The sequence below is a fragment of the Humulus lupulus genome, chromosome 4, assembly GCF_963169125.1.
Source record: "Humulus lupulus chromosome 4, drHumLupu1.1, whole genome shotgun sequence".
Taxonomy (NCBI): Eukaryota; Viridiplantae; Streptophyta; class Magnoliopsida; order Rosales; family Cannabaceae; genus Humulus; species Humulus lupulus.
In genome coordinates, this window is record NC_084796.1 from 85,418,136 (window position 1) to 85,427,426 (window position 9,291).

Here is a 9,291-nt window from a genome sequence, read left to right on the forward strand (position 1 = left end):
AAAAATACAACATAAACTTAAAAGCAACAAGACGAAAGCTAAAAATAACATAGCCATAATAATTTACCACATCTGTGAGTAATTTGTGTACATCTGAGAAGAAATGATTCAGCCAATTTGTAAGAGAAATGATCATCGATAACTATTGGGTTGTGAGAGCTCATATAGCTTGAAATAAAAATAGACAAAATGCCAATGGGGCGATGTGAACAACTGGGTTTTGAATATGAGCTTATGGAACACTCATGCAGATGGCAAAGATGTTGTGAACGACAAGAACAACAGATCTAGTGGGTGTGAAAGTGTCGTTTGTAGACTCACTGATTTCAATAGTGCAATAGGCGGTTGGGTCATGTCGACGACAAAGAAAAATGACTAGAAACTATCAGAGTGATGCGATGTGGTGATCGGAACTAAGGAGGGCGAGAAGGTCGAGCTTGGGCAAGGAAGTGATGGAGGAAGAAGAAGATAGAAAAATTGATGGAGGAAGAAAAAGAAAGAGAAAACGTAATAGAGGAGAAGTGAGTATAGTGTGACAGTAAGCAAAACAATATTTCTGTAAATTAAAAGTTATAAAAACAATATAAAAGATAAAACAAAACAGTAAAAAAGAAAAACAAAAGTGTCTGACAGTAAAAAAGAAAGAAAACGACTAATTTTGTGTAAAATTCCCTTAAAATGATGGTTTTATTTTATTTTATTTATACAACTATTATAACAATGTGATACATTCTAGACAAGTATACTAGACCATCTCTAATGGAGTATCATATCTATTATACATTGGAACACTTTAAGGATAAGCTACTCTAATAGTGTGATCAAAGTTGTGGCAAATATGACACAAAATATAACATGATCCAAATTTGGATCATCAATAAATAATCATTTTTTTATTTACTATTTTTCCATAAATTATTTTCTATTATTATTTTTGGTATCTCATTTATTATTTACATTAATTGTAGATTTTTGGATGATAAAAAACGAAAAAGACAAATTATTATTTTTTAATAAATATTAAATGATTATTAATTGAAGATTTATTTTTACATCAATTTGCATTTATGTGCATTAAAGTACAATTGCAAAAGTTTTGTCAAATACATCATTTATCAATTTTTGTGCTAAATTTAACACTATATTGGCAAGAAATCTATTCATGTACACATATAAATTACATATATATATATTTATATATTATAAATGTGAGTTTAACGAAAATTGTTCGTTTAACATTTTTTTTTATTGTTTTCTAACACTGTTAGTTTTAAAAAAATAAAAAATAAGTTAACTAAATAATGTAAATAAATTGAAAATAAAATAAAATAAATAATAAATAAGCCATAATAATTTCTAATCACATATTTTAAAATTTCATATTAAAGGTCTTTATATATTATAAATGTGAGTTTAACGGTGCTGACTGCCTTTTTCGCTATCAACCTTAAACGAGAGATTAAAGAAATAAACAACAAGAACACAAAGGTTTTTACGTGGTTCAGGCTATAAAAGAGCCCCAGTCCACGAGTTTATGGTATTAGGAGGATTGAAAGCTTGTTAGGGCAAGCTTTAATGGAGTTTTCTCAGGAAGCGTTTATATTGCTCTGAGTATAGGTATTTAGTTCTCTAAAAAATCGAACCCTTTACAATGAGACTCCCAGCCCTATTTATAGACGCTGGAGTCATTAATACTAATCATTCATAATTAATATACATTCTTCCCGTTATTGGGGGATTAATATAAATTCAATGCAGTGGGCTGCATTGAATAGAGACCACGACCCAAGCGAGATCCGCGAGGCTCGCTGCAGAAAGGTATATACTTTATGGAGAACATGCCCCAGGTACTGCCAAGGCATGTTGTACGTATCTCCATGTCATACAACGTAGTGGGAGTGTGAATTGTCAAGTCGTACAATCGACAACACTGTGGACAGATCGCCTAAAAGGTTATCATGTGATCCTCTGACGTTGCAAACATTCATCGGTTGACACTTGGTTGGCCTTCTACATCCCGAGGACAAGGTCCTTGGCCTGGAAGATAACTGATTGTAAGGAAACCGTGGACTACCAACCAGTTCTCGGGGCATGGCCTCGGAGAGACGTCCATGCCCTACCTTTATTTGAGGGGTGTGATCTCTAACTGAGTAATCCACCCTCCGAGGACTGACCCTCGGGGCATGGCCTCATATGAAGAAGTACGTGTCCTTGCCACATGTCCTACTTGGATTGCCATGTGTCCTTGAGTGAAAACATGGATAATATTTTCCCCTAAGTCTCTACTTGTCCTTGGACAGTGGAGACTCAAAACTAGGGAAAACTCGAATAGTCATCGGATGGAAATGTTTGGACTTATGCTGACGCCACTACAAGATTTCCTGCAACATGCTGAACTCCCATTGCTGGGCCCATCAATTCGTGCAATTAATGAAGGGATAGGTCCGCGGCCCAAAACGTCTTTTCTGTACCCTAGGTGTCCTTTCAGCTTATACTCGAGATTTCCCTTTTCCAATGGCAATGATCACGATCCGCACCTTTCTGATCTTCGACCCTTGGATCATTCTCGAGTACCTATGTCCTAAGTAATCCGACGATCGGGGTGAACTTACTTCACCCGCAAGCACTGGACTTATAAAAGGTCAACTTTCCAACGTTATTTTAGCCCATTTCAAATTTCATGTGCTTTCAACTCTCTCATCCTCTCAAACCATTTTCCAGCCTTGCATCCTTTCCAAATCCCCTGTCATTCTGGACAATTGGCGTGAAGCTTCGTACTTCTGGGTAAGAGGCAAGCAGTTCTTCAGAGTTCGTACTCGATTAAGCACAATCCAACGCTACATTTTGAGTAAGTATCCTTGAACTACAACTTTCTGTTTTCGTGCGTGTTTGAGAATTTAGGATGCATGCTTAGCAGTTGTTTTTTGAGCCTTTTAGAGACTTTTTTCCCCTTATTTGTAGTCGAAAATGGCCTAAATGGCTCATTTAGGTGTTTTGAAGTGTTTTGGGGCGTTTCTCATCATTCTGGGCCTTTGACCGGAATCTAGCAAATTTCCAGATTTTGGCGATGTTCATCATCTCCAATGGTGTTCATCTTTATCGGTGGTGTCTTTGGCGCTAGGTGCTTGGCTCCGAGGACACCCCAATGTCATTAGTCGTTCTCTTTCTTCCCCTATCCCTGAGCAGTTGTCTTAGGGGTTCTCATTTTGGCCTAACTTTCTTTAGGTCAAGGTGCTTATTGCTTGGTGTTTGTTTCAGATGTCCGAGGAGCTTCGTCAGCTCCATCGACAAGAGTTCTACACCTTCGACAACGAAATCCTTCAAATGGCCCGAGAAGGGGAAACAAGTGGCTGGTAGCAGCCAAGTTCTTGTAGTACGGGAGAGCTCAGAACCAGTGTCGACAAGACCTCTTAGAGCTGGTCTCTCGAAGGAAGAGGCCAATACAGGCCCAACACCTTCAGAATCCCCTTACCCTGCCAAAGGGTTCGAAGCGGTAGACCTCCCGAGAAAACTACGGCATAAAGGCGCCCTACAGAGGATCCTCAAATACTACGGGGTTGACGATAGCGAAATACTGGTGGTCTCTTGAAGGACGATAGGGCGCATGAGAGCATTCATGGGCTTGGGCCTTGGAGTGCCTCTCATCTCCAAGTAGATGTAGCCCCGCTGTTGCACTAGTACTATGTCAACTTTCTTAAGTTTTTTGACATAGCTCATTTCAAACTGTCCCTAAATGGATATCGGGTACTTGCAGGGCTGTACGTTTTGTACAAGAGGCAAAACTGGCCTACTCCATCCCCAGCTAAAATATTGTTCATTTACAGTTTTCACCCATGCGCAAAGAAGGGAGAAAAAGGGGGATACTACACCCTAATGAAACACACGGTCGCAGGGAGAGGCTACAAAGCTCCATGCGGCAACGAGAATCATGCTCGGGCCTACAAGGGCCAGTTCTTTTGGGCAGATGGCTTCCCGACGAGGACCAACCTTACATTACTCCTAGACTTCGCTACAGTTGGTAAGTACTTCTGTCCTTGCACAAATTAGTACGATAGTGTTTAGTTCGCGACTCATCCTTGTCCGTGTCGTCTTAATCAGGTCCGTTTTGTTGCACTCCCTTTGTCGACTCTTTCGACGAAAGACTTCGGGCGATGGAATCCATTCACCTCGAGGAGCTAGAGCTTGGCTTCCTCATCACCGATGCCCACCTCAGACGATACGGGCTGCTGCAAGCGAGGCAAAGTATAAATCCAGTGGTGTCAACCAAATTCCAGGATTAGAAGCAATCTCGGAATGCAGTAAGGCTACACATGGAGTATATGGCGGCCAAGGCACAACATCATTACTTACAACACCTTCGCGAGGAGCACATGGAGAGCTTCCTTGCCATTAAGGCATCTACGAAGGCGAAGGAAGATGAGGAACTTGAGGCGAAGCTCAAGGCGGGAATCGAATCGTCTTCCATGCCTCAAGGTAAATCTTCGATTATACTTTACTACTCTAGGCATGTAGGGGAGGGAACTAGTCCCGAACATTCATTCTTTTCTCCCTCCCTTCTTGAATGTGGCCAAGCCTCGGAGCGTCGCTGGTCCGCGAAGGAGTACAAAGATTACCAGGATCTCATCAACGTGTTCCCCCGCAACCCGAGGAGGAAGAGGCACCCTCAAGGCTTTGTGCCTCTTTACGAGACGATGACCCTGTACGCGTCTTGGTTTTGTCAGTACGAGATCAACCTAACGCAAGAGATGGGCCAAATCATACGTGAATTCACTAATAATGTCCTCCATTCCAAGGAGCCTGATCGTGGTGGGGCTCCCATGGAGTTTTATTTACCTTTCTGCACATGTTTTATTCTGTTTATCGTTTCCCTTTCTTTTATCGGGACTGACCAGGGTGTTTCCACTGTACAGACAGTATGGGCCTTTCTGATTTGGTGCATTCGAAACATCAAAAGGTGTCAGGGCCTTCTGAGATTGATATCCTGATAGCTCCAATAGTGGTGCCCACACCCACATCGACTGCCCAAGCGCCCTTTGCTGCTGCTCCAACGACCCCTACCCTGAGCGCAACAACTGCTGGTGAGGTCATTGACCTCGAGACCTCCTCTCCCCGAGATGAGGAATTCTCCGGGACAGGCAAAGAGATCCCCTCCAACCCCCTCAAGCCAATGTGACCTGTTTGGTCATCTTCCCAGAGTACTATGAAGATGATGAGTCGGAGTTGCACAGGGAGGTCACTGAGTACTACAATGCTCATATCAGGGAGGGCAACGAGAATGACCGACACTTTGCCGAATACCTCCCCGAGGACTGGCCAAAGGAACATGTCGTTCCTCCTCTTCGCGAAAAGCTGGAATCTCTCCTTGCGAGGAGAATATGAGATAGGGCCTTACCGCTCGACACGGAGCTCATGCAGGGACTAGCGATGTCCTTATGTGAGATGCCCGCCAGCAGCTTTGCTCGTTGCGGTAGTGACAATGAAGTGGTGCTGGTGGCAATCAGTCGCCACTCTTCCACGAGGGTAAGTTTCTTGATTTCTGTCCAAGTTCAGTGTGTATTTTCTGTCTTTTTGGCTGACTTGGTATTCTGATTTTACAGACTGCGACCCTCAATCAATGACTCGGGGACCTAGTGCTAACGTGGTCTCTCGAACTGAAGAAAACTGGGGAGGAGCTGACCCGGGTCCAGGTAGAACTTGCTCAACTCTAGGAGACCGCAGTCCTCCTGGAGGAACATTCGCGGCTCCAGAAAGAAGTGGAGGACACCCGGGCCCGTGTTGTAGAGGTGGAGGACCAACTAGTCACTGAGAGGTTGAAGTTGTCTACCTTAGAGGAAACCTCCTCCAAGTTACTGGAAAATGTCACGGGCCGCACGTGAACCGTGATAACTCTACAAAATAGAGTTATTTTACGACATTTTGTAAGCTAATTGTTGCTTAGTGCTTGAGTTTTTAATTGATTTATTAAGTTTTGAAGTAATTTTGAATTTATTGGGTTTATTTTGATTTTATATATTTTTGTGTGTTTTTATAGTTATTTTGTTGTAAAATGTTGTAATTAATTATTTGAATTATTGTTGTTTAATTTGAGGTAAACAAATATTGTATTATTGAACTTAAATGTTAAATATAAATTAAGTTATAATTAATATTTTCAGAGAATTAAATTGATTTATTTCATAGTTGAAAATATTTTATTATGATTTATTTTATATTTATTTTGTAGGGGATTTATGGCATTTTTGGGCTTTGAAAAGTAAGGGAATGAAAGAAAGGAAAAATGACATTTTTAAAATGCCATAAAACAGCCCACCAGGCCCAAGGCCCGTGCCTCCTCTTGCGCCTACCCGCCTGCCAGCCGTTGCCTTCACCCAGCCAGCAAGCTCGGGCCTGATCCAATCCATTCGACCCACCACCAGACCTCCTTCGGCCCAATCAACCCAGCAACAACTCCCTGCCTCTTTTGGGCCCGCGCCTCCTACTTAGCTCTCCAGGCCAACACGCCCTAAGCCTTCCCAGCCCATTCGGCCCTCCTAAAGTCAGCTGCCACCGAGCCACCTGCTGCAGCTTCTGGGCCGCCTGCCACCACCCAGGCCCAATCACGCCAACAACTCCCCTTCCTCTGCCCAACACAAACCACGCCTGGCCTGCCTCCATTCAGCCGACTGCCACACCAAAAGCCCAGACACCTTTGTGCATTTTGAGCCCAACAAAAGCATTTTTGTCCCCTTTGTCCAAAAATACCATTTTTTTACCCAAAATTTTCTACACATTTTACCCCAAAATCATCATTACACCCTATAATTTACCCAAAAATACCATTTTACCCAAAATTTTCTACACATTTTACCCCTATTTTGCCATATTCTTATTAATTTAATCAATTTAAATTGATTATTTTAATACTCTCATTTTGGCTATAAATTGAGAACTTTCAAGACCATTTAGGAGTGCTTAATTTTGGAGGAGAGGTCATACCACAAAGTTTCTACACTTTCAAACCTCTCTATTCTCTTCATCTTCTTCTTCTTTTGGTTAATTTTCTATGTATTTTTAGAGGAACAATTTGGGGGGGGGGGGGGGGGGGGGTTTCCTCCAAATTTTCCTAAGTTATGTTTGTATTTTCTATTCTAGTTATGAGTTTCTAATCTTTTTAAGATTATTAAGGTGATGATGAAACAATATGTAACTAGATAGTATTTATTTTGTATGTTGATTTCCCATTTTGTGCAACAAAGTTTATGGAATTTTCTTTTTCAAATATCTTCTTTCATCTTAAATATCATGTATTTTTTATTGTTAGCACATATTTACACTTTGTTATTCATTAGTGCAAAAACATAATGTTCTTTGTGTAAGATATGTCATTAAATTGTACACATCCAATGCTTAGAACAAAAATATTATGTTTTGCCTTATAAATAATGTCATTAGATTTTTTGTTGTTTCATTAGGTTGATTCAAATTAAATACTTTGAAATTGTACTTTTTGAAAAGTGAAGAAAAATCTTATCTTTTTAGAAGTAATTTGTGCTTAAAATTATAAATCTATTTGGAAAATGATAGTTTGATTTATTTTAACTATCACTAAAACTTGGGAATCAATGTACTTATAAATATTATTGAAGTTATAATTTGTGGATTCTAATACCTTAATAATCTTCTTTTACCACCTTGATTTCTACAATTAATTTAAGTATATATATATTTGTCTTTAATATCTTTTGTTATACCCAAAAAATAGGAAGGTGCATTCTAGGAGAGTTAAGGGGAATGGTCCTAGGAGACCCCAAGGAGGATGTGGTCCTAGGAGACCCTAAGAGAGTGAGTGGTCCTAGGAGACCCCAAGGAGGATGTGGTCCTAGGAGACCCCAAGGGTGTGTAGGAGGTAAGCCTCCCAAGGTTTTCTAAGTGTTGGCTCGAACGTGTCCAAGGTAAATAGCTAAGGAGGAGGAGTCTCATGCAAGAGAATGGAGACTTAGATTTTGATAAGGAGAGCCTATACAATGTTCGATCGGACATGTTTGGGAGATGCTAAAGGAGGTTGCCTCAATGTTTTCCAAGGTGAGGTGCCAAGGAGGTTGCCTCAATGTTGTCCAAGGTGAGGTTGCCTCAATGTTGTCCAAGGTGAGGTGCCAAGGAGGTTGCCTCGGACCACCTTGGTCCGAGGAGAAGCCAAGGAGATTGGTTCAAGGAGGAACATGGCATGCTAGAGGAGAGTGCCATGTTAGAGGAGAGAAGTGCATGTCCTACCACCATGCACGTTCAACCCACCAAAAACATGTCCTACCACCATGCATATCCTACCACCGTGCATGTTCAACCAGCACTTGCATGGGTAGTGAGTAGGAGGTGGACCAACTAGCTAGAGGAGACTAAGTCAGACACAACTCCAACAACATACGCGGGAATCTCTCATTCTTCCCACAAATGGGGGGTTTGTTACATTTCGAATTTTGAATGTTTAAATGTAATAAATATAATAAAATATCCCTATCATAAGGGGATATCAGTTGAGGATCCCAGACCTATAAATAGAGAGCTGATAGGATGAGAGAAGGGCTTCTTCTGCTTCTTCTTTCTAGAGAGAGAAAATTGGGACTGTGTATTCTAGAGAGAGAAAGTTGGGTCTGTGTATTCTAGAGAGAGAAAGTTGGGTCTGAGTATTCTAGAGAGAGAATTCTTGTATTTTTGCCATCTGTACTGAAGAAACTCAGTTGGCTCAGTCCATCTGATCTTGAGTACAGATCTATAAATCACAACTCTAAGTGGATTAGGCTATTACCGACAATCGGGGCTGAACCACTATAAAAATCTCCTGTTATATTTATTTTTTGTTCATTAAACCGTCTGTGTCGTTTTTATTTCTCTTGAAGGCTTGTTGTAATTGACGTTCTCACGTCGTTGGCTAAAAACACAGTCAACATCTTTATTATTATCTTTTATTTTATTTTTTTATCACAAATTCTCATCAATCTTTGGAGCTAGGTTAGAATTTATTAATTTTGATTTAAAATAGTTTTATTTTTAATTTTAGACAACTCCCTTAGGTTCGACATCCTTGCTTACACGATCATTATTCTATATGAACGATTCGTGCGCTTGCGATTTATAAATATTTAAAACATACCCGTTTTGGGTACATTAGACTGTGGAAGAGGAACTGGTCCAAGTCCGCGAGGAGCTTTGGTTGAGCCGAGTGGAGTCTCGAGCTCGTGTCGATGAGCTAGAGAAAACCAACAGAGAACTGCCCAAAGATCTCAACATGATGGCCGAGGACATGCTGTTCGTTGC